We start from the raw sequence: 26153 nt of genomic DNA, 5'->3' as shown, positions 1-26153 counted from the left end.
TTGCTTGCACACCTTTGTATCACTTGGCGTACACATTTTATCTTCTCCTTTGTTTCTTTGATTTGGGGGCCACTGTTGGGTGTGATCTCTTTCTGAAAACTGGAATTCTTTGAACATGATAAACAAACAAGTCCTTTTTAAAAACTAAATCAATTTCTCAGAGGCAGTTCTGTTGGAGCAGCCACCCCCACCTCCTCCTTCTCTACTCTGCTCCGCTGGTGTCTTTTGCCTCACGTGCTTCAGACTCGCTAAGAGAAGCTGGGCAGGAGTCACTGGTGTTCTGTTAGTGGAAACAACTGCTGCCTTATTGAACAGTGATGACTCAGGACCCAGGACAGTGCAAAGTGGTGGAGGGGCTCACGATTTAGACTCCACACGTAAGAGAGGTGATTTGTACATCACAGGTGTTCCGTAAACATTAAATCAACTTGAAAATACGAGTAGAAGAGTTAATTAATGTACATTTCCATCAAATTAAGATGAGCCTGCCAACGCGAATATCACACTAGCTCCCTCACCTTTATGTGCATAACTCTTCTTTTCCTTCTGGTGCAGGTGATAGAAAAAAAAGTCGATCCTGAAACAATGCTGTTACCATACCTGAGGAAGAAGCGTATCCTTTTTTGTGCTTTACCTGTGAGTGTATAGCTCTCATATCCTCATCAGGTGATACTTAACATCTTTTAGAGCCACACTGAATCAGATTCCCGACAATTTTGGTTTCATGTTCTTCTTTGAGAAAGTCCTACGTCTTAGTTGTGTAGGCAGTGCACAACTGTGGCTGTCAGAAGAACCATGTTCTTCCTAATCTGTGTTTTGGCACTAAATGTATTGTGCAAAAAGGAGAAGCTAGCAATGCGAATTAAAGCAAATGTTAAAAGGGCTTAATTAAGCATCTTTAGGATTAAGAGTCACAATATTGACATTCTATCTTCAAGGACTAATCATCATGTCCATTAGAGAAAGAGAGCACAGAAATCTCCCGGAACAAAAGTGAAAGAACAATGGAGAAATTACTCCTGAAAATGTTACCTTAGAAACGCTTTCTAAATAAAAGCCACCTAAGGAATGGATTCTTAGCCTGCTATGCATGAACTCCAGCGGGTTTCCAGAGGTGTGTAGACCCCACTAAATTATATGCAAAAGTATGTGACAATGGGAGATTGTACATTTTTTCCCCTGAAGAGAAAGAAATTCCCAAAAGAGTCCACAACTCAAAGTGCTTCAGTAACTGTATTCTGATGGTCTTTCAAGATCTTTGGACATAAAAACAATGAACACTGATTTCCTGGTTATCCGTGGTGGCAAAGTATAATATTTAAGATTTGGTTCACTTGTGAGTGACAGAAAATCCCAAATAGCACTAGACAAGATAGAAGATAGAAGTTTATTTCTTTCTCATTGTGTTAGTTCAGGTTCTCTGGGAGGCAGACACCAAAAAATGGGATTAAATGTGCACGGGTTTTATTAGGAGAAATGCCTGAGTGAAAGGAAATAGGGAGGGAGCCAGAGAAGGCTTAGGGAGCCATTAGACCACAACGCAAGTCCGACCTGTAAGGAAGAGAGGGAGAGAAGGTTGAGTGGAAGGGTCTTAGACTGCTGTGTGGTCTAAGGCATGTTCATCAGGGCGTTGGGGATGGTTGACAAGGACCCCCATGTCTCTCCATAGCTCTGAGCCAGTGATGGGGAGCAGCCAGGGAGGCCTGACCTTAATGAAAACTGAGGAGATAGATATAACAGAGCAGCATCTGGGTCTCACGGTCAGTTACCCCCCTGTTGAAGGAGGTCTGTGAGGCACATTCTCGTGGCTGTCACACTCACATAAGGGAATCCCAGAGGTAGGTGGATCAGGGACCCCAGCTCCTATGTCCTGCGGCTCCCCCTTCATCAGCGTGCAGCTTTCTCCTCATGGTCAGAGATGACTAACTGAGGTCCAGCCATCATATCTGAATTCCAGCCAATAGGAAGAAGTAAGAGATGGAGAAGGGGGCACCCCTCTCTTTTTGAGGACATTTCCCTCCTGGTGGTCATACACAATACTGATGCTTATATCCCGTTGGCCAGCTTTGGTAATGACCCCACCTTGCTACAGAGGAGGCTGGGGAAATGTATTTTTTCTTCTGGGCAAACACATACATAGCCAAAAACTTGGGGTTTCTATTACCAAGGAAGAAGGAGAGAACAGATATTGGGGAACAACTAATAGTTTCTGCCACGGAGAAGCAGAGACAGATGGCAAACATGGATAATACGACACAAATATTCCAAGAATTATATATAATTTGACATTTTACTTTGTCATCAAAGACACAGATAAGGATGAGAGCACATGTGCACTATACTCATACTTTCAAAAACTCAAGCCCTTATATGTATAGACTCTTCTTTTATTTTTAATGTTAGTTTGGCTCTATTTTAGCAACCTGGGGTCCAGTTGTATTGAAAGGAAGGAGACTAGACATAACACACAAATGGAAATAAAGAATTTACAAGATTCTAAATAATAGCAGCTAAGACATACATGTATCATTTGATGAATATGTATTGAACATAGCTATACATTTAAGAGTATTTGATGTGTGTTGTCCTCTAAAGTTGGAGCTATTCTAGAAAGAGAATTATGGAAAACACATGATCTTTAACTGTGCTTTCTCCAGTCCAACTCACAGGAACCAAGTATGGCTGTGGAGGGGGAGGCTGTGGCACCTGCACGGTGATGATCTCAGGATATAACCCGATTACCAAGAAGATAAGGTACCTTGCAACAAAGTCCAAATATGTTGCACTTTTGTAGTTTTGAAATTTGTTTCATTCCTTCCTTTGGTAAATATGCATTGAGCACTTACCATGTAACAGGAACTGTGCTAGGCACTGGGGGTACAGTGATGAACAAAACAGACAAGGTCTGGGGAATATGAATGGGTTAGAAGAAAAGGGTACCATCAGTGAGGATAACACATGGTCAGAGAACCCCTGTTGAAGTGTGAAAGGCTGTCTGACTTCTTGTGCTGTCTGAGGAGGACAGGAAGGGCTGAAACGGCAGTGAAGAGTAATGCCATCATCACACTCTTGTGTTACTGTTACCTGCCCTTGCCCCTACAGACGCCTTCTCCATACATCAGTCAGAGAGGCCTGTTACAAGTGTAAACCAGATCACAGCACTCTCCTACCTAAAAATCACCAATGGCTTCCTATTATATGTAACATTTTCTCTTTATGTTTGATATTTATCCTTCTTCAAGTTTTCCAAGTTTCTTGGATCTGTGGGTTGATGTCTTCTATTGGCTTTGGAAACTTCTGAAGCCATTATGTCTTCCAATATTTATTCTCTCTCTCTCTCCCTCCCCCCTCTCTGAGACTCCAGTTATGCACATTTTAGACCAATTTACATCATTCCACAGATATCAGACGAGAGCTAAGGATCTGAGCACTGGTGACATTTTGAGATCTGCCTGTGTTCCAAAGCCAAGCCACCTGCTTTGAACTCTGGGAGATCCCCCCCTGCTTTACAGCCTGGCTGCCCACTTTTTAGGTCACTGGGGAGTTCCCTTTGCTCTCCTGTCTCACTGTCTCTGCTTTGGGAGATCTCTTGCAGCCATGCCACCCTGTCTTTAGCATCTGGAAGCTGGCAACTGCCCTGCGCTCTGTGAAGCCTGAGAGCCTGCAGTTCTCTCAGTTCTGCTCTCTCTCAATCCGCCTTGTCCACGGGCCAGTGTGCCTGGAGAGTTCTTTCAGCACTCCTTCCCTGCCCCATTTTTAGGCTGTTGTCCTCAGCACTCAGTGAAGTCTGGTGGGAGAAGAGTTTGGGGAGAGTGCAGTCCAGCGTTTATTTTAATTTGTGGCATCAGCCCACATGTGGCTATTAACAGTTTGTTGAACATTGGTCTGGGTTCTCCTTACTCCTTCCTAAGGCAGATTCCTCCTCCTCTGTCCGTTGCAGGCAGAGATGAGAACAGCTGTATCTCTTCTCTCTTATGAAGGGCTTGTGCTTAATGGAGTTTAGTTAATGTAAGTTTTTTTTATGAACTCAGCATCTGATGAGTTTTTAAAAACCTATGATTATGTATCTTATATGGCTTGTTTCGGTTTTTAAAATGAGACTTAGCATTCCTATATATTTCTGTTTATGCCTGTAACCATTTCTTTCTGCTACATCCATAGAGGTGGAATTGCAGGTAAAGGAGTGTGTGCACCTTGAAGGTTTTTGTGCCTTCCAGCGAAATGTCTCCCAGAGGAGTTCTAGATCAGTTTACATTCTTATCAGAAGTATATGAGTTCCATTTTCCCAAACCTTTGCTAATTACGCATATTACAATTTTTAAAAATCTTTGTCATTTTCTTTGATAAAAATGGTGTTTTCATTGCTTAATTTGAATCTCTTGATTATTTTTGAGATTGAAAGTTTGTTTCAAGTATTTATTGGCTGTCTCTAGTTCTGTTTGGTGAGTGAGAACTTTTCGGGAGACATTCTGAGTTGGACATTTTCCAGCACTAGGTTTGTGGGATTGAGGAGTTGTGCATCCCACACTGTATTTCTTCTTCTGAAGCACAACATCCAATCCACTTTATTGACCAACGAACCCCTGGCCCAGCAGCTGCCTAGAAGATGGAAGATGCTCTCGGTGATTGGTCTCATGTGACTAGAGAGGAGACTGTCTGCCCCTCATTCAAGAGAAAAAGACACATTAGAGGAAACTGTTCTGGAGTTAGAATTAGGAGACCTCATTTGATGCTGTCTCTGACACTCCAGCTGTGACCCTGAGCAAATCACTCTGACCCTCAGACTCCACTTCTGTAAAAGGGCCATGAGCTAAGGATGAAATGCATGTGCAAAGCCTGGGACATTATACAAAACCTGCCCCATTAGAGGTGCTCAGTGAATGCTCAGTCCCCTTTCCCACTGGGTACAATGTAATTTCTTCTTCTCTTTTGCATTCTGAAGACATTATCCAGCCAATGCCTGTCTGACCCCCATCTGTTCTCTGCACGGTGCTGCCGTCACCACAGTGGAAGGCATAGGAAGCACCAAGGCCAGGATTCATCCTGTTCAGGTGAGGGTGTGCCTCTTCCTCATGGGACTTCTGTGCTTCGAAAACCATTGATGACATGGTGAGTCCCTGAGAGGGCTGCAGCAGGGCGGTCTGGGCCCTTCTGCTTGGTCACTGTTGACAGATGAAACCGAGCGGGGCCAGGGGTGAAACCTGGGCCGTGTGGGTGTTTTGTGACTGACTTCTTGGTAAGATGCTCTTGGAAAACTAGAGGACTTTCTCTTTTTAAAGAAAACCCTGACATCACTGGGTTTTTTTCCTACATTCTAATTAGATGGGACCTGTTCATCTTACATCTTCCAAATTCAAAGAAACGAGAGTCATGTTCATTGAGGGATATAATTTTGTTGTTTTTTATAAAGTGGAAACTAACATGATTTTAAAGCTGAATGAAAATCTCAACTACCAAAAAGATTCATTAAATTTAAGCCTCTTTGAGAAGACAGATAATAGGAGTTGTCAATGAATTTTGAGGCTTTTGTCCTAAGGCAGCACCTTGTTATAACTTTGCCTCAAGTGAAAGGGCACCTCAGATGCCTGACTGAAATTACTTAGACATCACCCCCTAAGAATGCTATTGCTACTTGTTTTTATCTAGGTGTGAGGGTCACTAATGAGGAGAGGGTACAAGAGGGAAACAGTAGGGACAATATAGAAAATGGGCAAACTTGAAGTTCTCTGGACCTGAAGGAATCTTGGGTTCTGTGTATTTTCTATGAACCTCGTCACCTAGCGGGAGCAGGTTCTGCCTGGAGACCCTTGTGAGACTTGGCTGTTCAGTGGCAGGAGAACAGCCTTTCATCCAGTAACTGCTGTTGTTGCAGCGTAGCCAGAAGACGGCTTCCAAATGGGGTTGCAGCTCTGAACTTAGACTGCAGAGAGAGAATGCTGGAGGAGAAAGCTTGGAAGAGAAGTAGAGAAATAATGTTTCCTTCTTGAGTGTTTTCTGAATTAATGACGGCACTTGGTAAACAGACTCCTGTGCACGAAAGCCTTAGGGCCGTGTGGGCAGACAGAAGTCCCTCAAGAAATACTTGGAGTTTAGTTTTTTCTCAACTGGAGTGTAATTTGGTTAATTTTTCTGAAGGACTTAAAGGGATTTATCTCAGCGATTCCCATTTTGGACTATACATTGAAACCACCTGGGAATCTTTAAAAATGTCTGTCTGTGCCCCACCCCCAGAGATGCTCAGTCTACAGGTCTGGGTGATGCTTGGGCCTTGGAAATTTGAAAGCTCCCCTGGTGGTTCTAAAGGCTAAGAACCTTTACTGAAGCTCAAAAGCTGGTGAGGACCAGTAATCCCGGCCACCCAGCCCAAGACAAGGAGACACCCAGGATGAGAAGGACTTTCTGGGGCCTCTTCAATTTTAATGTGCAAACAAATCCCCTGGGGAACTTGTTGAAAAGCAGGTTCTCATTCAGAGGTCTGGGCGGCACATAAGATGCCTCATTTCTAACCTTTTTGTGCTCCCAGGAGAGGATCGCCAAGTGTCACGGCATGCAGTGTGGGTTCTGCACCCTGGGATGGTGATGTCCATCTACACGCTGCTCAGGAACCATCCAGAGCCCACTCTGGATCAGTTAACTGATGCCCTTGGTGGTAGGTTATATGTGCGTGTGCTTTTTAAAATAATGATGATGGTGAGAGCTAATATTGGACAGTTACCAAGAGCCCCACACTGTGTTAACCCGTATAAAAAGATTATTTCATTTACTCTTTACAATAACTTTGCAAGATGGACATTATTATAATCTCCATTTCATAGATGGAGAAACTGAGGTCTAGGGAGAGTAATTTATTCAGAGTTATACCACCGATAAGTGGAGGAGTTGGTTTGTTCAAATCAGGATTCAAACAAGAGCCACACATTACACTAGGCTGATATTTCTTAAGTCTCTGTTAGTCTGTAAGAGTCTCCTTCCTTTTTTATTGTTTGATTACTTTTATAATAATTTCAAAGCCAGTTCATTCATTTACCCTTGGAAAAAGTCTAGCTTTCCCCACATCACCCTCTCCCACCACTCCCCAACACTCTCAGAACCATATTAAATATCAGAGACTTGAAATCAACACAGAATCAAAGAGAGGGAGATCTTCTGCTGATACTGATATCAAAGAACTGTCTTTATCCAGTGCAGAGCTGTTTTATCCAGGTCAGGAGCTCAGTGTGTGTGTGGGTGGGAGAGGTCTTCAATAACAAGATTCTAAACAATTTTTAGAAAGAATAGCCTCCCAAATCCTATTTCTGGTGAAACTCTCCATGGCTCTGTTTGTCTTTGTCTCCTGCCTCCTGAGGACCTTACTTCTTTGCCTGAGGACACGAGGCTAACGCCCATGTGCACAGGTCCTCCGCACGTGTTCCAGGGAAGACCAGAGCAGATGGAAATCGAAAGGAGAGACACAGCAAATGAATCTCTGCCCGGTTTCCTTTGGGTTTTATTACGCATTTTATCTCATGACAGTTTATGATGTGAACAAGTGATAAGGGGTTCTCAAGTTTTATGGTGCTTAAGACTTGCTTGGGGAGTTTGTAAAGAATGAAGTTTCCTGGGACTCAATCTCAGAGCACTTGCTTCACTGGCTTTGTTTTTAAGTGAGACCCCATATTTGGGGGTGGGAGGGAGAATGAGGGATATGAACCACTGTGAGAGAAACACTGGCCTGATGATTTAGTGTAAATAAATTGTGTACCCAGCTGCTTCCAAAGTTTAATAATTATTTTTGCTTCTATATAATGCCTTTGATCTTTCTTTCAACTGAAGCTTAGCTCTTGAATGTGACTGTAGACCAAGAGGGTTCAGCTTGAAATCATTGTGGTCTCTGAGCACTTGTCATGAGCAGAGGTACCGCAACCCTAACTGTTTACAGAGAGAAAGTATAAATAGCTGAGTTGTTAAAATCTACCTGAAGACTCCCAACCACGTATCTCAAGGTGCTGATGGAAAAATCTGACTTGGTAGATTAGGTGGGCTGAAATGTCAACCAGGGCTTCCTTCTTGGATGGGGTCCTTGTTTCCATCGTGCATTTGGCAGGCTGTGCCTCTCTAGGTTATTCGAGTAACAGAGCTGAGTTTTCTCCTTCAGGTAACCTGTGCCGTTGCACTGGATACAGGCCCATAATTGACACATGCAAGACTTTCTGTAAGGTAAGTAGACAGGAACACATTACTGAGTCTATTTTTCCCCATGAAAAAGAACAGTAGGGGTTGTCAGGTGTGATGGGGGAAGAGGCTTTGTTACTAGTACAGGGCTGCTTCTTCTCTCAAGGTCTGTAATGCCCTTTGGAAGTTAAACTATGAAATCAATGCATCATAAATGAGTAACTAGAGATAATAATAATGCTTGTTAATATTTATTGTTAATAAAATATTAAATGTTATTAATATTAACCATCAACCAGTGATAATATTTATTGCTATGTGCCAGGCGTTGTTATAAGATCTTTACATATTTTAGCTTATTTAATAATCACTGTTATTCAAAATTTCTCATAAGCTCAGATTTTTTTTTTTAGATGTTAAGTTTGGTTACGTTTAAGTACACATGGCTCCCTTCATAACATTTGACAGTATTGATTCTCTATTGTTTCAGCGGGTAGTCACCTCTTTAATTTAATACTTAGTAGAGGGGACTCTGCTTCCTGCCTGGGGTTAGCATTCCATCTCCAGCCTCAGCAACTCACCCCAGAAGGCCAGCCCCCTCCTGAGGCTGGACCAGCTACCTTCCTGTAGGTGAGGGTATTATGAGAGGTTCAGGGATTCGATCGGAGACGTAAAAGACACTTTCCACTCCAAACAAATGGACTGAAGGTATATTTTATTATATAGAGGATAGTAAAGGCGACAGTCTGCAAACAGATCCAAATAGGTCAAATATTAAGAGGGAAAAAACATCAGCCCGACTGGAAAGGGAAAACACCCACATCGGCTGAAGAGAAATGACACATCAACCAGAAGGAGAAACACCAGGTTAACCGAAAAGAGAACACATCAAATCAATTACTTCATATCAAATCAATTACTTCACATCAAATCAGTTACTCACAACATCCACGCCCCACTGCCGGGAGAGCCCTGTCAATCGACGCGGCTGGGCAAGGATCACACGTCCTGGGCAAGGTGTCCCTTCCACAGGTGGAACTCTCACCGGGTCTCAGTCTCCAGCAGTTTATATAAGCAGTTACAGAGTTTGCAGAGCAAGCACCTAGTGTTCCCATGCACAAAATGGTTATCAGTGGCGTACGTGCACTGAGCCCCTTGGCTAATGTCCCAGCCCAGTAGTTGTGTACATGCATTGTTCTCTTTGGTTATCATCTTAGCCCGGCATAGATGGCCAGTCCATCCCGTGCTGCGACGCTCCAAGAGCCTTGAAATGTTACAACTTGTAACTCTCTCCGTGGGAGAAGGGCCAGTTTCCCACCACGCAGAAAGCAGCTTTTATATTTCTTTTTGTGCTGGTGGCTGTAGGTCAATGGAGCGGCCAAACATGGCTGTACTCATGTCAAGACAGAGGGCCGGTGCCAGCCTTGAATCAAGACTTAGGCCAGGGAGGAGTGACGTCAGCAAAATGGTGAAATAGGAGTTTTCTGCCATTTTCCTCCCAAAGAACACCAATTTTGACCATCACCCATGGAGGAGAGTACCTTTATGGAAATCCAGGAGTCCAGCAGAGAAGTTCCAGCATGCCACTGGAGCGAAAAAATACAAGATTGTACACATTGCAGAGAGGAGGAGGAACAGTTTCACTTTACTTGCGTCATCCCTCCCCCAAGGTGCACAGCTCGATGCCAAGAAAGACCTTGTCCACCAATGATTTCTCCCAGCTTCCCTGGCTGTGTGGGGCACTGCCAAAGAGGCCCACTTCCTTCTCACCCCGTTCAGAACACCGAGGAGTGCTACATGACTGGAGGGCAGAGAGGGGCTGTGTGGGGCTGCCTGGGCTCTCAGAGGACATCAGAGGAACACGGATCCCACCAACCACAGGCTACAAGAAAACACAGAAAGACAATTCCACAAAAACAGGAAAACAATTCATGAACTAAATGAGAAGTTTAACAGAGAGATAGAAATAATAAAAAAGGACCAAACGGAAATTCTGGAGATGACAAATACAGTGAATGAAATGAAGAACAAGACAAGGATGCTTATTATTGCCACTTGTATTCAACATATTACTGGAAGTCCTAGCCAAGTAATTAGGCAAGAAACAGAAATAAAAGATATCCAAATGGGAAAGGAAGAAGTAAAATTGTCTTGGTTTGCAGATGACATGATCTTATATATAGAAAACTCTAAAGACTGCACCAAAGAAATTGTTAGAACTAATCAGCAAATTCAGTAAAATTGCAGGATACAAAATGAACATGGAAAAATCAGTTGTGTTTCTATACGCTAACAATAAACTGTTATGAAAAGAAATTAAGAAAACAATCCCATTTACAATAGCATCAAAAACAGTAAATTATTTAGAAATAAATTTAACCAAGGAGGTGAAAGACCTGTGCACTGAAAACTACAAGACATTGATGAAAGAAATTGAGGAAGACACAACTAAATGGAAAGATATCCCATGTTCGTGGATCGGAAGAATTAATATTGTTAAAATGTCCAAACTACCCCAAATGATCTACAGATTCAACGCAGTGCCTAACAAATTCCATCAGCATTTCTCACAGAAATAGAAAAAACAATCCTAAAATTCCTATGGAACCAAAAAGACCCCAAATAGCCAGAGCAATCTTGAGGAAGAACAAAGCTAGAGGAATCACACTTCTTAATTTCAAGCTATATTACAAAGCTATAGTAATCCAAACAGTGTGGCATTGGCCTAAAAATAGACCCATAGACCAATGGAACAGAAAAGAGAGCCCAGATATAAACCCACACATATACAGTCAACTAATATTGACAAAGGAGCCAAGAACCCACAATGGGGAAAGGATAGTCTCTTCAATAAATGGTTTTGGGAAAACTGAATATCCACATGCAAAAGAATGAAATTGGACCATTATCTTATGCTACTCACAAAAATGAATTCCAGATGGATTAAAGACTTAAATGTAAGCTCTGAAATTATAAAACTCCTGGAACAAAGCACAGGGAAAGAACTTCTTGACATCAGTCTTGGTGATGATTTTTTTTGGATATGACAAAAAGCACAAGCAACAAAAGGAAAAATAAACAAGTGGGACAAAATCAAACTGAAGAGCATCTGCTCAGCAAACGAAGCCATCTGCAAAATGAAAGGCAATCTACGGAACAGGAGAAAATATTTGCAAACGACCTATCTGATTGGGGTTAATATCCAATTATATAAGGAACTCATGCATCTCAATAGCAAAAAACAAATAACTTGATTAAAAAATGGGCAAAGAATCTGAATAAACGTTTTTCCAAAGAAGACATACAAATGCTCAACAGGTACATGAGAAGGTGCTCAACGTCACTAACCATCAGGGAAATGCAAATCAAAACCACAATGAGATATCACCTCATACCTGTTGGAATGGCTGTTAGAAAGACAAGTGTTGGCCAGGACATGGAGAAAAGGTTACCCTTGTGCACTGTTGGTAGGAACGTAAAAAGGCGCAGCCTCTATGGAAAACGGTATGGAGATTCCTCAAAAAGTTAAAAATAGACCAACCATAGGATCCAGCAATCCCACTTCTGGATATATACCTGAAGGAAATGAAATCAGGAGCTCTAAGAGAGATCTTCGTTGCAGTGTTATTCCCAATAGCCAAGATATGGAAATAACTTAAGTGTCCATCGACAGATGAATGGATAAAGGTGTGTGTGTGTGTGTGTGTGTGTGTATACATATATATATAAAAATGTGTTATATATGTGTATATATTTATGTGTGTATATTTTTTGTCCTGAGAAAGTAGGAAATCCTGCCATTTGCAACAACATGGATGAATCTAGAGGACCTTATCAGAAGTGAAATTAGCCAGATGGAGAAGGACTAATACTGTATGACCTCACTTATGTGTGGAATGTAAAAGAGAAAAAAGAAAGTTGAACTTATAAAAACAGAGGGTATAATGGTGTTACTAGGGTCTAGGGGCTGGGGGTGATGGAGAGATGCTGGTTCAAGAGTAAAAACATTCAGTTATAAGATGAATAAGCTCCGAGGATCTAAGTTACAGCATGGTGACTATAGTTACTAATACTGTGTTTCTACTTGAAATTTGCTAAGAGAGTAGACCATCAGTGTTCTCACAATACACGCACACACAAATGGTAACTATGTGAGGCGATGGATGTGTTAATTAACCTGATTATGGTAATCATTTAACAAAATACACATATATCAAATAATAACGTTGTACACTTCAAATATATACAGTTTTATTTGTCAATTATACCTCAACAAAGCTGAAAAAATACTTGGTAGAATCAGCAATAAATTCTGGGTTATTTGTTTTTTTACCCTCTAGACTTCCGGCTGCTGTCAGAGTAAAGTAAATGGGGTCTGCTGTTTGGATCAAGGAGTAAATGGAGTACCAGGATTCGGGGAAGGGAACGAGGTCAGTGAAGTGTAAGGTTTTTATGAGGCTTTCTCAGGACATGAGCACAGACCAGCTGATTCCTAGGAAGGGAAAGTGGCTGCCCAAGTTGACGAATGTGAGGTGCGCCAACATGTCCCCTTCCCATTCTCACCCATCTCCATGAAAGGAAAATCTGTCCTAACAACTTCATCCTTCATTTGAGGTCAAGTACAGCTATCTATAGGAGAAAAAAACACATTGATCACTTAATGTCTCTTAGTTTAAAAAAAAAGCCCTTTTCAAGTCTTTTTTCAAGGGCCAGAAGCAAAGTGGAGATGGTAGGGAAATGCAAGAGTAGGCAGAGGGAGTCGTGATAGGAGCGGTGGCGTTCAGGGAAACATTCTGGTTCTCAGCAGTGTCTGGTGCTGCTGCTGCCTCCTCTGCTTTCCCAGACTGCAGAGAGGAGTACAGGGGACTGAGGGCTGTGGAGGCCCATTGATGTCACCACTGAGCTGCCAGTGACCAGGTCTGTGTTAGAGCCCTTGACCTAGAATCCAGGGGCTGTTTGTGGCTGGCCGGCTGCCTTTTTGTCTGTCTGCTGTATGTCTGTCTTCTTCTGACATTCCACAAAGGATTTAAAGTAGTTAGAGTTGCCTGATAACAATAACTCCTGGTTCTTTCTCTTTTTAAGACAAGTCCAAACCTCTTCCCAGAAGAGGAGTTTCTGCCATTGGATCCAACTCAGGAACTGATATTTCCTCCAGAGCTAATGGTAAGGAAAGCTGAGCTCGTCCTGGAGGAACTCATGGTGAAATGCCAGGAAGGGTATTTACTTATGGATCCTCCCAAAGCTGGTGGGCAAGTAGGTAATATTCATCTGCCATCCTTGGCCCAAGTTCTAGAGGATGGGACCGAGGCGGAGATGGGGGAATGAGGGTGGAGTCACCACGAGGGGACAGTTGACTGTAAGAAGCAGCAGATAGTATCTGTAAAAAATGTCATGATGGCATCACATTTGTAGCTATAGACATGTTTTCTACTTCCAGTTTTGCTGAAGTTTATTATTCCACAGAATGATTTGACAAAATTAAACATGTTAAGATATTTTTAAACATTGAAATGAGTTCCTTTGAGATATAAAAACACCAAAGGGAGATGCATGAGAACAGTCTCCAGAAGGAGGCAAATGTTGTCATACTTTGAATTTGAACTCTGATTCCGAGTAAAGCTCTACTTTTTGGTCACTTTTATTTTATTTTTTTAAAAAGGTCTCCATTTCCTTTCTCTGTTCCCACGACGATAGAGCAGAAACAGGTGGCAATGTTGTCACGAGATGATCTTGAATCCCTCTTGCTTTTTCAATAGATAATGGCTGAGAAACAACCACAAAGGACCAGGGTTTTTAGTGGAGATAGAATGACATGGATTTCTCCAGTGACCCTGAGGGAACTTCTAGAAGCTAAAGTCAAGTATCCCCAGGCCCCTGTTGTCATGGGGAACACCTCTGTGGGTATGTGGAACCCCAGGGACCTCTTAGGAGGAAACTGAGGAAAAGGCCTTTGGGGGAAAGAACCTCACATACGCATGTTCCCAGGTAAAGCAGTCAGAAATAGCACTGTCAACTGTTTAGACTTGACTTCCTCAAGACACTGACATTGCTCAGGAGACTTTCACAGCTCCCATTACATGAGTGAATTCCTGTTGCCCCTAATCAGAGCACTGTGCAGAGTGACCCCAGGAGGCTGCTCCATCACGGCTCAGAAACAGCAGTTCCAGTGACAGCTGTCCTGGTTTCCGTGTGGAGACGGAGCTGGGCTCATGTTTGAAATTGCTCTTTGTTTCCTCTCTTGGTGGGGGTGTCTCGATAGGCATGACACGATTTTCCTAAGCTGCAGTTATAAGATCTTTGTGTTGTGTTCGTTGTAAACTCAGTTTGACGCCTACTTCTTTGAGGAGTCTTCTAGAGTCTTTCCAAAGAGAATTTTGAGTAAGCCACAAGTTGTCTTGGACTTGTCAGGCAAGTTGTGAAGCTGACAAGTCCAAAGAGTCCCCTAAGGTTAGTGAAAGTCCACCTGGCCATTCTCTGTGTGTGTGATTGGGCCATGAACAGACCAATAGAAAGATATGTAGTTTTTGTATGTTTAAAGATATCACTTTTAATCACAATTTCAAATTTTATTTTTTTCTAATCCTTTAGGGCCTGACATGAAATTTAAAGGCGTCTTTCACCCAGTTATAATTTCTCCTGATAGAATTGAAGAACTGAGTGTTGTAAACTATGCAGATAATGGTGAGTTCTCGTGGTCCCTGTTTTCTTAGTTAAAATGCATTAATCAATTTATTTCCTTTGCCCAGCAGACAAGCAGCAGAAGAATTATTCCTAATTGTAATATACAGAGAGATTCTCTTCTTTTAAGAATGAGAACATTCTGGAGTTGGCTCAGGGCAGAATTCTCTAGAGTTATATGAGTTTCTAATCATCTGAATAGTCTAGGATTTTAGTGAAGAACTTTTTTTGTCTGCTCTATCAGAGAAATGTAACAACTAGTCAATGAAGGGTACTGTGCTGAGTGCTGGATAGAAGATACAGAGGAGTGGAACACAGTCTTTGTTCTCCAGAAGCACAGTAGTAAGCAAAGCAAGTTTATGCATTAAGCAGCTTCCAGACTGGCTTGTCCATTCCCACAAAGGAAACTGATTTAATGGCAATGACGAGAAGTAAGATAAATGTGGGTGTGGAGTCCTGCTCTGGAGTCTAATTCTTGACTATGTCATGTATTAGCTGTAAGAACTTAGTCAAGTTCTGAATTTCAGTTTCTTCATCTGCAAAATGGGGCCTAACAATCAAATGTTTGTTAGGATTCAAGGAGATTCTGTGAAGCATTGAGCCTAGTGCTTGAACAGTGAGTGTTCAAAAATTTTGGCCTCCATCACCTCTATCACCATCACCACTGCCTCCATCAACACCACCACTTCCATCACCACCACCTCCATCACCACAATCACTTCCACCATCAGCACCACCACCATCACCAACAACACTTCCACCATCAGCACCACCACCATCACCGTTACCATCATCACCACCAATAAGCAGGGCAGCATGTATCCAGCATAAAGATCCCCTGTCTGTGGCTTTGCTCTAATGGACATTTCCAGGTCAGCAGTGATCTCTTTGCATTATTTACACATGAATTCATTTCAGGGCTGACTTTAGGTGCTGGCCTCAGCCTGGCTCAGGTGAAGGACATCCTGGCTGAAGTGATCCAGAAGCTCCCAGAGGAGAAGACGCAGACGTACCATGCTCTCTTGAATCATTTGGGAACTCTGGCCGGATCCCAGATCAGGAACATGGCTGTATGTATTTGGTGACAGTAGACTCTGGTGTGCATTCCTTGGGTGACTGTCTCTGACAAATCATGACATTTTCATTATTTTGGAACAGACAAAAAAATAGTTCTCCAAAGCCTTGATTAATCCTTGTTTGATCACTTGTGGTTTTATAATTACACAACTGTTGTGAAAATAACTCATTATTTTAAAAAGTCTTTAGGGGGCCACATCGTGAGTAGGCATCTGGATTCAGATCTGAATCCCCTCCTGGCCGTGGGCAACTGTACCCTCAACTTGCTGTCAAAAGGTGAGTGACAGCTTCTTCTTGGGGATTATTAAACCTGCTCCTCCTAGCCCTTTTTCTCTCTGGGGAGGCAGGAGGTCCAGTTGTGAAAATGACTATTCTTTGTAATATCAATAACTCTCTCTGCCTGTCTGGATGCTGGAACGTTGGTCAGCGTGGTCCTAATTCCACACACTCCCAATGTCTTCATCCTCTTCTTTTTGAGGCCTGGTGCTAGAAGCTTTCCCATCCTGGTCACCCTACATTGACCGTGCTTGCGATGTGCGTGTCCCCACGTGAACTGAATAGTGGAGAGAACAAGAGGCTGCTGAGAACCTTTGGGCCCTTTCTTGAAGACTCTCTCCAGGGGGTACAGGCGTGTTGTGGCACCCAAATCATGCTGTGTGTTCCTTCTTAGTTGGTTGTTGATGGAAACCTACAGACCTTTATCTGTGGTTGGGCTTCATTCTATATTTATTTGCTTGAGTTTTGTTTTTGAAACTAAATCCAGAATATAATTTATTACTCTTATTACAACATAGTTAACAATTATTATGAAGTTTTAATTGGTCCTCTCTACATCTGTTTTTATTTTCATTTAAAAACATGGACTAGCTTTCTATTACCTGCATTGTTAAATCCCTCCTCTTCGTATCATCTAAACCACAAAATTCTCTTAAAGAAGGAGGTTTGCATTCAGACTTATAAATTTAAGTAACATTCCTTAAAAAAATCATACAATGAGAAATAGGTTTTGTGATGTGAATATAAACATCAAAAGCTTTTGTCTCAATGTCATATTTTTTTATAGCTTTAAATGGTTGCTCCCCTCAATATATTGATTAAAGAACAGAAATTATTTAGGTGATGGAAAGATTGTAAACAAATGAGACAGCTCCTCACTAGTATAAAAATTCATTAAAGGCAATTTATTTATCCACTACTGTACCTAGTAGGGTTCCTGGTTATAAACAATAAATGTTTGTTGGATGACTAGATCAGAATATCAAAAGGAATATTAATATCTACTCTCTAATTGTAAAGCTCAAAATGAATTGTGCTGTTCAGGAAGAGGACTGCTCAGGTCCTGTTCTACTGACCTCTGGGCTAGTCTGCTAGCTATTTTTATTTAAAATCAAGGAAAGAAGACAAAAAAAAAAAAGGTAGGACCTCGACTGGGGGAGTCAGTGTAAGGTGCCGTCGTAGGTGAGAGATTCATGAGCATAGGAAGAGTGGGCCCTTTCCTAAACAGTCAGGTTCCTCAGTTATTTGGTAGAACTACTTCCAAAGTTTTGGAAGTTTGCTTGTTTAATAGAACGGATTCCAGGGAAGGTGTCATTTCTTTCCACAGAAGGAGAACGACAAATTCCTTTAAATGAGCAGTTTCTCAGAAAGTGCCCCAGTCTGGATCTTAAGCCTGAAGAAATCTTGGTCTCGGTGAACATCCCCTACTCAAGGAAGGTGAGAGTGTCCTTTCGATTTCTTGGTTTTACCTGTGAGCCTGCAGCTGTTAATTCCAACACATGGGGGTTAAGAGAAGGCGTTGAGTGTTTACAGGGGGGATTCCGAGGACTTGTGTGTAGTCACTTTTCACTTGTGTTATGTATCATTCCCGGAATCAGGCGACCTTCATCTCTGCCATCTCCTCTCTCTCCCTCTCTCTCCCTCTCTCTCCCCGCTCTCCCCGCCTCCCCACCCCAAACGCAAACTCAAAAGTTATTTTCTTACAGATTCTTAAATATTCTTTGTCACATGAGGCCTTTTCCTAAATAAGATTAGAATATGTACTTCTACCTGTATCTTGGGGTTTGAAAGAAGCTAAAAGAATACATTTACAATAGAACTTCGTGGAAAGAAAGAGGGCTTGGAGTCAGACTGAAGATTGAATCTTGGTGTCAAGATCCACTGTGACACTGAACTAATTACTGAATCCCTCCGAGCAGTAGAGTCCTCGTCTGGGACATGGGGATAATCCAGCCTGCCTCGGAGGGGCATTAGTCTGCTAGGGCTGCTGTAATATAGAACCAGAGACTGGGGGCTTAAACAGCAGATGTTTATTTTCTCATGATTCTAGAGGCTAGAAGTCTGATATCAAGGTGTTGGCAGGGTTGGGTTCTCTGAGGCCTCTCTCCTTGGCTTATGGATGACCATCTTCTCCCTGTGTCCTCACAGAGTCTCCCTCTGTTCATGCCTGTGTCCAAATTTCCTCTTCTTATGAGGATACCACCATGTTGGATTAGTCTTCAGCCTAATGACTTCATTTTAACTTAATTACCTCTTTAAGGACCCTGTGTCTAAATACAGCCACATTCTGAGGTACTAGGGGTTAGGGCTTCAACATATGATTGAGGGGGCACAATTCAGCCCATAACAGGGAGTGTGACAAGGACGTGTGAGGCCACACACGTAAACTGCCCAGTGCATAGTTGTCACTCTTGTGTTTCTACATGTGCCACTTGACTTGTGCTTTCAGTGGGAATTTGTGTCAGCCTTCCGACAAGCCCAGCGGCAGCAGAATGCGCTCGCGATAGTCAATTCGGGAATGAGAGTCTTTTTTGGAGAAGGAGATGGCGTCATTAGGGAGTTATCCATCGCGTACGGAGGCGTGGGTCCAACCACCGTCTGTGCAAAGAATTCCTGCCAGAAACTCATCGGAAGGTATGGCGTCGTGCGCTGAGACTCCGAGTAACGGAGCAGCTCATTTTGTGGTGACGTGCAATTACAAGAGAAAAGTGCCTACTACCTCTTTATTTAATGGCGTGGAATTCCCATCAGATTTCATGATTATTTCCATGTGTCTTGATTTTAGTGATTTCTGAAGTGGGCATCATATAGTCTGTGTGTGTGTGCATGTGTGTGTGTGTGTGTGTGTGTGTGTGTGTGTGAAAGAGAGAGAGTGAGGGAAAGAGAAAGAGAGAGCAAGAGCCCATCTCCCAGTAGTACATGGACACGGTAAGCAAAATGAGTAAATTTTCATTCTTTATCGTGAGAGAATGATTTGCCATGATGAAAAATAGGTTATGGGAGTTTGTTTTTATAATAAATGGCTAAGCGCATTTGCTTACCTGACTTTTTATTTCTATAGATAATATTAATAGCCTATATTTCTCGAGCATTTACCGGGGATCATTTACCATTTCAGAAGTAATAGAGAGCAATGGTTAAAAGCATGGACTTGAATGAGCCAAACGCCTGGATCCAAATCTCAGTTCAATGTCCATTACTTATGTGATCTCAGTCAGCTTGCTTGACCTACAGTACCTCAGATTCCTTATCCGTCAAAGCGGGATAATCATCCCTACCTCATGGGCAGTTGAGAGGGTTAAATGAATGGATACAAATAAGGCCTAATACAGAGCCTGGCACACAATAACATTCTCGTGATACAGGGTCAGTTACTCCTGGCCTAAGGCCTCAAGACGGGTTGTCATTCCCTGCTCATGACCCCTCCTGAGGTGGGTTCTCCTATTATTCCCTTGCAGCTGAGGAAGTGGTGGGCGGGCCCAGGCCCGACGCCTTGAGAGGGTGACTGTGACTCGAGCTGGGGTTGCCCGACTGCGAAGCCTGTATTCTTATTTCCTTCGTTAAACTGTGGCTCTGTGTCTCACACGCTGGCTGAGCCTGTGAGGCAGGGAGTCCTGTCAGCCAGGAGTCTGCTCTTCTGACTCCCGCAGGCCCTGGAATGAAGAGATGCTGGATGCAGCTTGCAGGCTGCTTCTGGGTGAAGTCTCCCTTCCAGCTGGGGCTCCGGGCGGAAAGGTGGAGTTCAAGAGGACTCTCATCGTCAGCTTCCTCTTCAAGTTCTACCTGAAGGTGTCACAGACTCTGAAGACGATGGTAAATGGAACTGACCGTGTATTAGCTTTCCCAGTACTGGGGACTCTGGTGATACCCAAGTGGAGGCAACGGCCCCCTGCCCAGTAGCTGTGGAATAGAAAAGACAACCCGAATTAGAAACCCGTGGACTCGCGGGGCTCCATCGGGCTGTCTGCTGATGAGTGTGAGTTTGGGGAAGAATTGCAAGTCTAGCACAGAGCTGTGCAGGATTCTGTTTAACGCCACTCAGTTATTTTGTTTCTTCCCTGTTGTGTGTCTAGATAGTATGCAGAAAACTTGTCATGATTTGAATATATTTTCCCTCAGTGAAGCCTTTCTTCCACTTGTGGAGGTTTTCACCTTCATGCCTTTGACGTTCTTCATTTCTCTCACCCATAAGATGATGACGGCAGCCCCTCCACAAGGTGACTGTGAAACAGGACATCGTAGGAAAAGGGCTTCCTGTGGTCCCTAGTGCTTCAGAGGAACGTGATGAAGACCGCCTAGTAGTCATAATAATAATAGTAATCATGCAGGCATCCTTTTTCTGGTCTCCCTTATGACAAACGACTAGAGTTACAAGATAGTTGGCTAGGGAGGACACAACTAAAACACTTTCTCTGCATAAATTTGCTAGACCTACAGGGAACTTGAACCATATTGGCCTCATTAATCCCACCCTTCAACCCGCCGACCAAAGTAGACTAGAAGCTGAGAACATTCCTCGTGTGTATAGAAATCAGTATGATCAGTTCAAATAAGAGGCACAAAGCTCTCTCTTATCCTTGCTTCTGAATGTATCTTCTCATTACAGCTGAGAACAACTAAGATCAGAAGGGTTTCATCAAATCTTTGAGAATAGAGGCTTGAAATCATATATAAGTGACATATTGTCACCATGTAATCAAAAGGTAAAAAAGATAGCCAATCGTAGACTCCTCCAATTAGTAGCAAACTAATACACTTTCTTGAGTGAATCAAGTGTATGTGACTTAAAGCTTCCACCTTGTCGTCTTGTACCTTCAATTCAGCTTCCTCTAGTCACTACTCCTCTGTTATTAAAAATAATAACCTCGTTGGCTTTAATTTTCTATTAAAATTTTAAAATGTAAACAATGACCATTAGGTGTCTTGGTTAAGGTCTTGTGGAAGGACCCAAATGACTCATTGCCCTCAGCCCTGAGAAGTGTCCCCCTGGGCCCGGAACGCCGCCTGCTGTGGGGCTGGGGAGGGGTGCAGCCCCTGCATGTCCCTCCTCCGGGGTTCGCCAGGTGGTGCAGAGCCGAGTTTCGTGCTCGTTGACAGTGGTCTGTTTTGATTCTGACTTTTTTCTGGTTTATCCATTCTCTTCCTTTCCACTTTATTTCCTTAGTGTCTATCTTCCTGTGTTATTGGTTTGTAAGTCTTCGAATCATTTAGGAAAGCACGTGAGAAAATCATAAGAAACATAAAGATGTTGGAAGTCAGTGACCTACGTATTCACTTGGCTCTTCATCGTGTGCAGCCGTGTGTATGGACCTTCCCGAGTGTGTGGGTGCGGGAGCTGCTTGCACTTCCGGGGTTCTGAACTGGGCGAGATCTTACTGAATGTCAGACTTCAGAGTAGAGCTGCTTGCTCAGAACCGTGCCAGCCTCGCTTCCGAGACCATTCTGGTACCGACGTATTTTAAATACCTACAACGGTTCTACTTTTCAGGACCCTGTTCACTATCCTGGCCTTGCAGACAAGTACGAGAGTGCGTTAGAAGATCTGCACTCCAGACATGACTGCGGTACCTTCAGGCTCCAGGTGAGTGGCTTCTGTGTTTTGAATTCAAGGGGCCTGGGCTGTGGCTCCTCCACCTGGACCTCCCACCTCTCTCTCAGTGATTCTCAAGCTTGGTAAACGCGAGCTCCTCTTCTGATGAACTCATGGCCTCTGAGAGTGTTCATTAACATTTCAAAGTCAATGAAGAATTATGACTACAGACAAAGCTAACAATGGTAAATTTTTTTAAAAAGTCTGTTTTGATCTTGAAGGCCGTGTGTTGTGTCCTGTGGCCTTGTACCACTGACATGCACGAGCTGGCTAGCTTGCCACATGCCCTCTGCCCTTGGCACCGTAGAAGTCGGAGCACAAAGTCACTTTTGTGTCAGGGCCATGGGGCTGCTTTGATTTCATTTCCGGAGGGGCAGAAAACACAGCCCTTGGAGGGGGATGAAAATGCAGTCAAGCTTTTTAAGCGAGCTGCTGGTTTATTTTGTTTGAGTGTGGAGACACTCTGCTCCCCCGGTCCCTATTCTCCAAGTATTTTTTCTGTGAGTTACATCTTAGAGGTGAAGCAAAGATAAGTTGTAAGAGTTGTTTTCGAGCTCCCCTAATGAAAACTGAGTATTAGAGAGAACAGAAATCCTTGTAACTTTCAAATGGAATTTTCTGCCACAACATCACAAAAAGATTGTGAAGTCATCCTGTTGGTAAACTGGATAAGACTCCAGGTGTTTTTTCTTAAATTTATTATCCAGAACCTTTACCTTGAGAGTTTTATTAAGGCAAGAACGTGAACAGGCTTTTTAAAACATCGGTTCATGGACTCTACTGTTGGATTTAGTGATGAAAGCTTACAGTGTGTCGTAATGAACATTGAAGTTGGTGTCTATCCCTTGAGGTTTTAGGTTCAGTATGTTCAAGAATTCAAATATGCCAAAGTCCATTGAAAGTGATCGTTTTGAAAGTTAAAAACAGCTGCCGTCTTCCCTGGTGGTCTGCAAAATACAGTAGCTGCGGCCTTCAGCTTATAAATCCCCTAACCCGGCCTTGACAATGGAGTAAGCTTCAGAAAGGAACAAGAACAAATTAATGGGCATTCACATCATCCAAAGAAAACTGATAATCTTCACATAGTTGATCATCTTAAAAGGCAGTCTGTTATTATAGATTGAAGTCAAAGTTTTGGAAGCAGTGTATCTCTCACACGGATGAGTTTCGCTTTTGTTTTCCTTGTGGTTTTTCACACACACACAAATATCCACATTGCTAGAGCAACTCCAACACTCATGATGAGCATATTTTTCCCCAAGTAAGTCCATTTGCTTTGAAAGCATTTTGACACAGCTCCAAGAGATCACCAATTTGAGGAGACGACATTCTTTCTTCCATCGTATCTTTAGCCACAGACAAGCAGAAACAAGTAATCAAGTACAGACCCTTTCTCCAGTAGATTCGTCACACTGACTGCGAAAAAAAAAGTCATATCTTCCACTAAAATAATTAACTTCGTATTTGGTAATAGAAAGAACAAAGATATATTTTGGTATTTTCTTCAATCTTTTGGCAGGCTCTCACAGCAGGGGTCAAGAGGCTTTTTTTCCATGCGATAATGTGGTTCATTATTTGCAGTAAAAAGTATTACATTGTAGGAAAGTTCCAGAGCCTTTATAGAAACCTACGCATATATTTCCTCAGTATCTAAGCTTATGAATTACCTGGAATTTTGCTCTTCAGGATGGAAAAGCCTCTTAGATTTTAAAAAAAGATAGAGGTGATTTTTCATTCAAATGTTGTTCAAGTTGAGAGCCCAAAAAGGCATCAGAGCACAGCGCTTTGTGGGTATTTTATGGAGAGAGTCCATCCCTACCATTGGGAATATGAGAAACCATAACTGATGGGGCCTCGTACATTTGTTTTGTTTTGATCACCGTCTCAGCTCCTCAAAGGAGAGGGAGAAGAGACCTGCTGGGGCACTTGGTCTTGAGGACAAAGCAATGAGCTGTGTCAGTGGAGCTGGTGGGGCTGGGCTGCTGCAAATCCTTGTCCATACCTGAACCCCAATGTGCAAAATTTTCTCTCATTTTCCCTATTTCCCTACATTCATGGCCACTATCTCCCTTTATTTAATGGTGCCTGGGCCAGGTTCTAAATTATTTTTCTTGGTAATCTGCTTTTTGTTTATAAAGTCAGGATGAACACAGCAACCAAAAAAAACTCAGCCAATACTCCTTTTTTGTGCATTCTATTATAGTAATTGCAAAATTGAAGTTCTCATTTAAATGAAACAAACATGGGCATCAAAACAAGAAATGTTATCAATAAGTGTATTCTTTAGTGTAAAACAGTAAATTTTATATGAAATAGGAATAAGTTTAGAGCATCCTACACGTGTCTTATGCCAAGTTAATTTTAGAAATGACTGTACGTTCTGCATATACTTGTCAGTCAAAATTTGCCTGATATTTTACTTTTTGTCATTTGTATTCTGAAAACAATAGGGTTTTTTTTTTTTTATCATTTTCCAAATAACCAATAAAATTGCTGAACATGTGTTCGAAGCACACGTGCCACTCTCCTTTCCCTCCTGATGGTCCAGGCCCGCCCCCTGCCTGGAGACCTCTGGTCTGTCTCAAGCCGAAGGTTGGTTCTATGAGTCCCTCAGCTGGGCTGGCAGTGAGTGAGGACCACTCTTCTCGGTCCCGTGAGCAGCAGCGGGCATCGGAGAAGTGTGTTCTCACAGCTATCTTTAGTAACATTCCCCATCATAACCATGATGGCTCTCTTCCATTCATGGTATTTGCTAAATTAAATCCAAATGTTCAGAAAGGAAAAGAAAGCAAAACACGTGCATGAGAAGAAAACTCGCTAGTTGGTCGTGGGACCCAGACAGTTAGGGTCTTCCCCTTCGATTCCACAGAGCAAGGGCCTCAGAGCACTTTCCTCGGACCAGGGTAGCTTTGACTCCAGAAAGTCGGCAGCTGTGATTGAAATGACATACACTTTAGGTGGATTCAAGTGTCGCATTTATCGTATGTTCTGAATAGGCTTTCTCAAATTGCACACGCTGGCAACCAAATACAAAAGTATTTAGCCCTTTTCCTCAGGTGCCTTAGTGATACTGAGTTGGAAGCAGGTCAGCTTCTATGGCTTCTTCTCCCTCCCGCGTAAAGGTTTTAACCAGTATGTGTTCTGTTAATGACTTGTCCTGCCCTCCCTCCTGCTGTGTGATGTAGCCCTGCGCTGTGAGGCTCACCTCAAAGAACCAGTCCCTGCCTCTTCCAGGGCTCCGGGACCCGTGACCTGCAGTTTGGGGCAGCCGAGGGGGTGCGAAGGGGAGACCTCCCCAGCTTTTTCCAGGCCTCACCTTGGCTGACCTACTGTGTGCTCCTCACCCCCAAGGCTTCCAGAGAAAGCCTCCGAGAGTCTGGCCTCGGCCCTAGGACCAAACGCAGTGCTGCGCCAGTGAGTCGTGGATGGGGCTGCTCAGCACTGCTTAGCAGGCAGCTCCTCGGGCAGAGCTCCAGGCCCAGAGCTGCCCTCTCCTTGCAGAGAGTAGCCCGTGGCTGCTTGGCTGGCAATTTTCCTGGAATTCGCACCTCCCACACTCCCATCACCTGCCCCTTAGCAGCCAGAGTCTTCACCCTGGTCTCTGAGCTTGGCCTATATCATGTCTCTTAACCCCTTCTTTCTTCATACCTCCAATTCTTCTTCTCCCAACAACCAACCAACTAGGAAAGCTAACAACTCTCTCATTTGAAATACTGGGGGAGACATTATGTTTCTTAATTTCTGCTTTGGTTAATGAAACATATTTAAGGTGTTTACAGAACCAATAGCAAGACATTTTACCCCTTGGGTCTCTAAGAAAGAGTAACGTTAGTGAATCATTACTCAAAATGCATCTCCCTTGGCTTTGTTCTTTATCAGGGTTGTCCAAGTTATGAGTATTACCAATTATATCTTTAGACCTCTTCACTAAAAAGAGAAAAAAAAGGCTCTTCTGATTGAAGGCTTGTCCTCAATATTTTCTATAAACATTGTCGTGATATCATCATTCTCTTCTGTGCAATATACAAAGAGTAAAATAATCTTGATATTGAAATTTAAAGAAATACATGAGCATTAGGAAGAAGACAGTCTTATATTATAAGGAAGAAAGATTTATTATCAGGAAGAAAGATTTATATTCATTTACTTACACAAATGGAATTTGCATTAGAGATGTTTGTGGTCCATATGCCAAAAAAGTGAGAAAAAACCAGGAACAACATCATGGCTTACTGAAGTGTTTCCTTACTGAATAATTGGAACAGGCTTATTGTCCTGGTGTTACTATTAATAGTGACTGTTTCCATTTGCAAAAGTGTTCGGGTTTGCATGCACATTATAAAGCTACCTTCTTATCGGCGATGTGCATGAAATGATTATA

At 42.7% G+C, this 26153-nt stretch overlaps 1 pseudogene; it reads left to right on the top strand.

The window, feature by feature from the left end:
* Nucleotides 1–1865: 1865 nt before the first annotated feature.
* LOC131410472 (aldehyde oxidase-like) overlaps nt 1866–26153 on the top strand; it is a 58488-nt pseudogene continuing 34200 nt past the window's right edge.

This window comes from Diceros bicornis, chromosome 10, assembly GCF_020826845.1.
Source record: "Diceros bicornis minor isolate mBicDic1 chromosome 10, mDicBic1.mat.cur, whole genome shotgun sequence".
NCBI classification, from domain to species: Eukaryota; Metazoa; Chordata; class Mammalia; order Perissodactyla; family Rhinocerotidae; genus Diceros; species Diceros bicornis.
The sequence above is the reverse complement of the archived record's forward strand: the minus strand, read 5'-3'. Positions and strand labels throughout refer to the sequence as shown.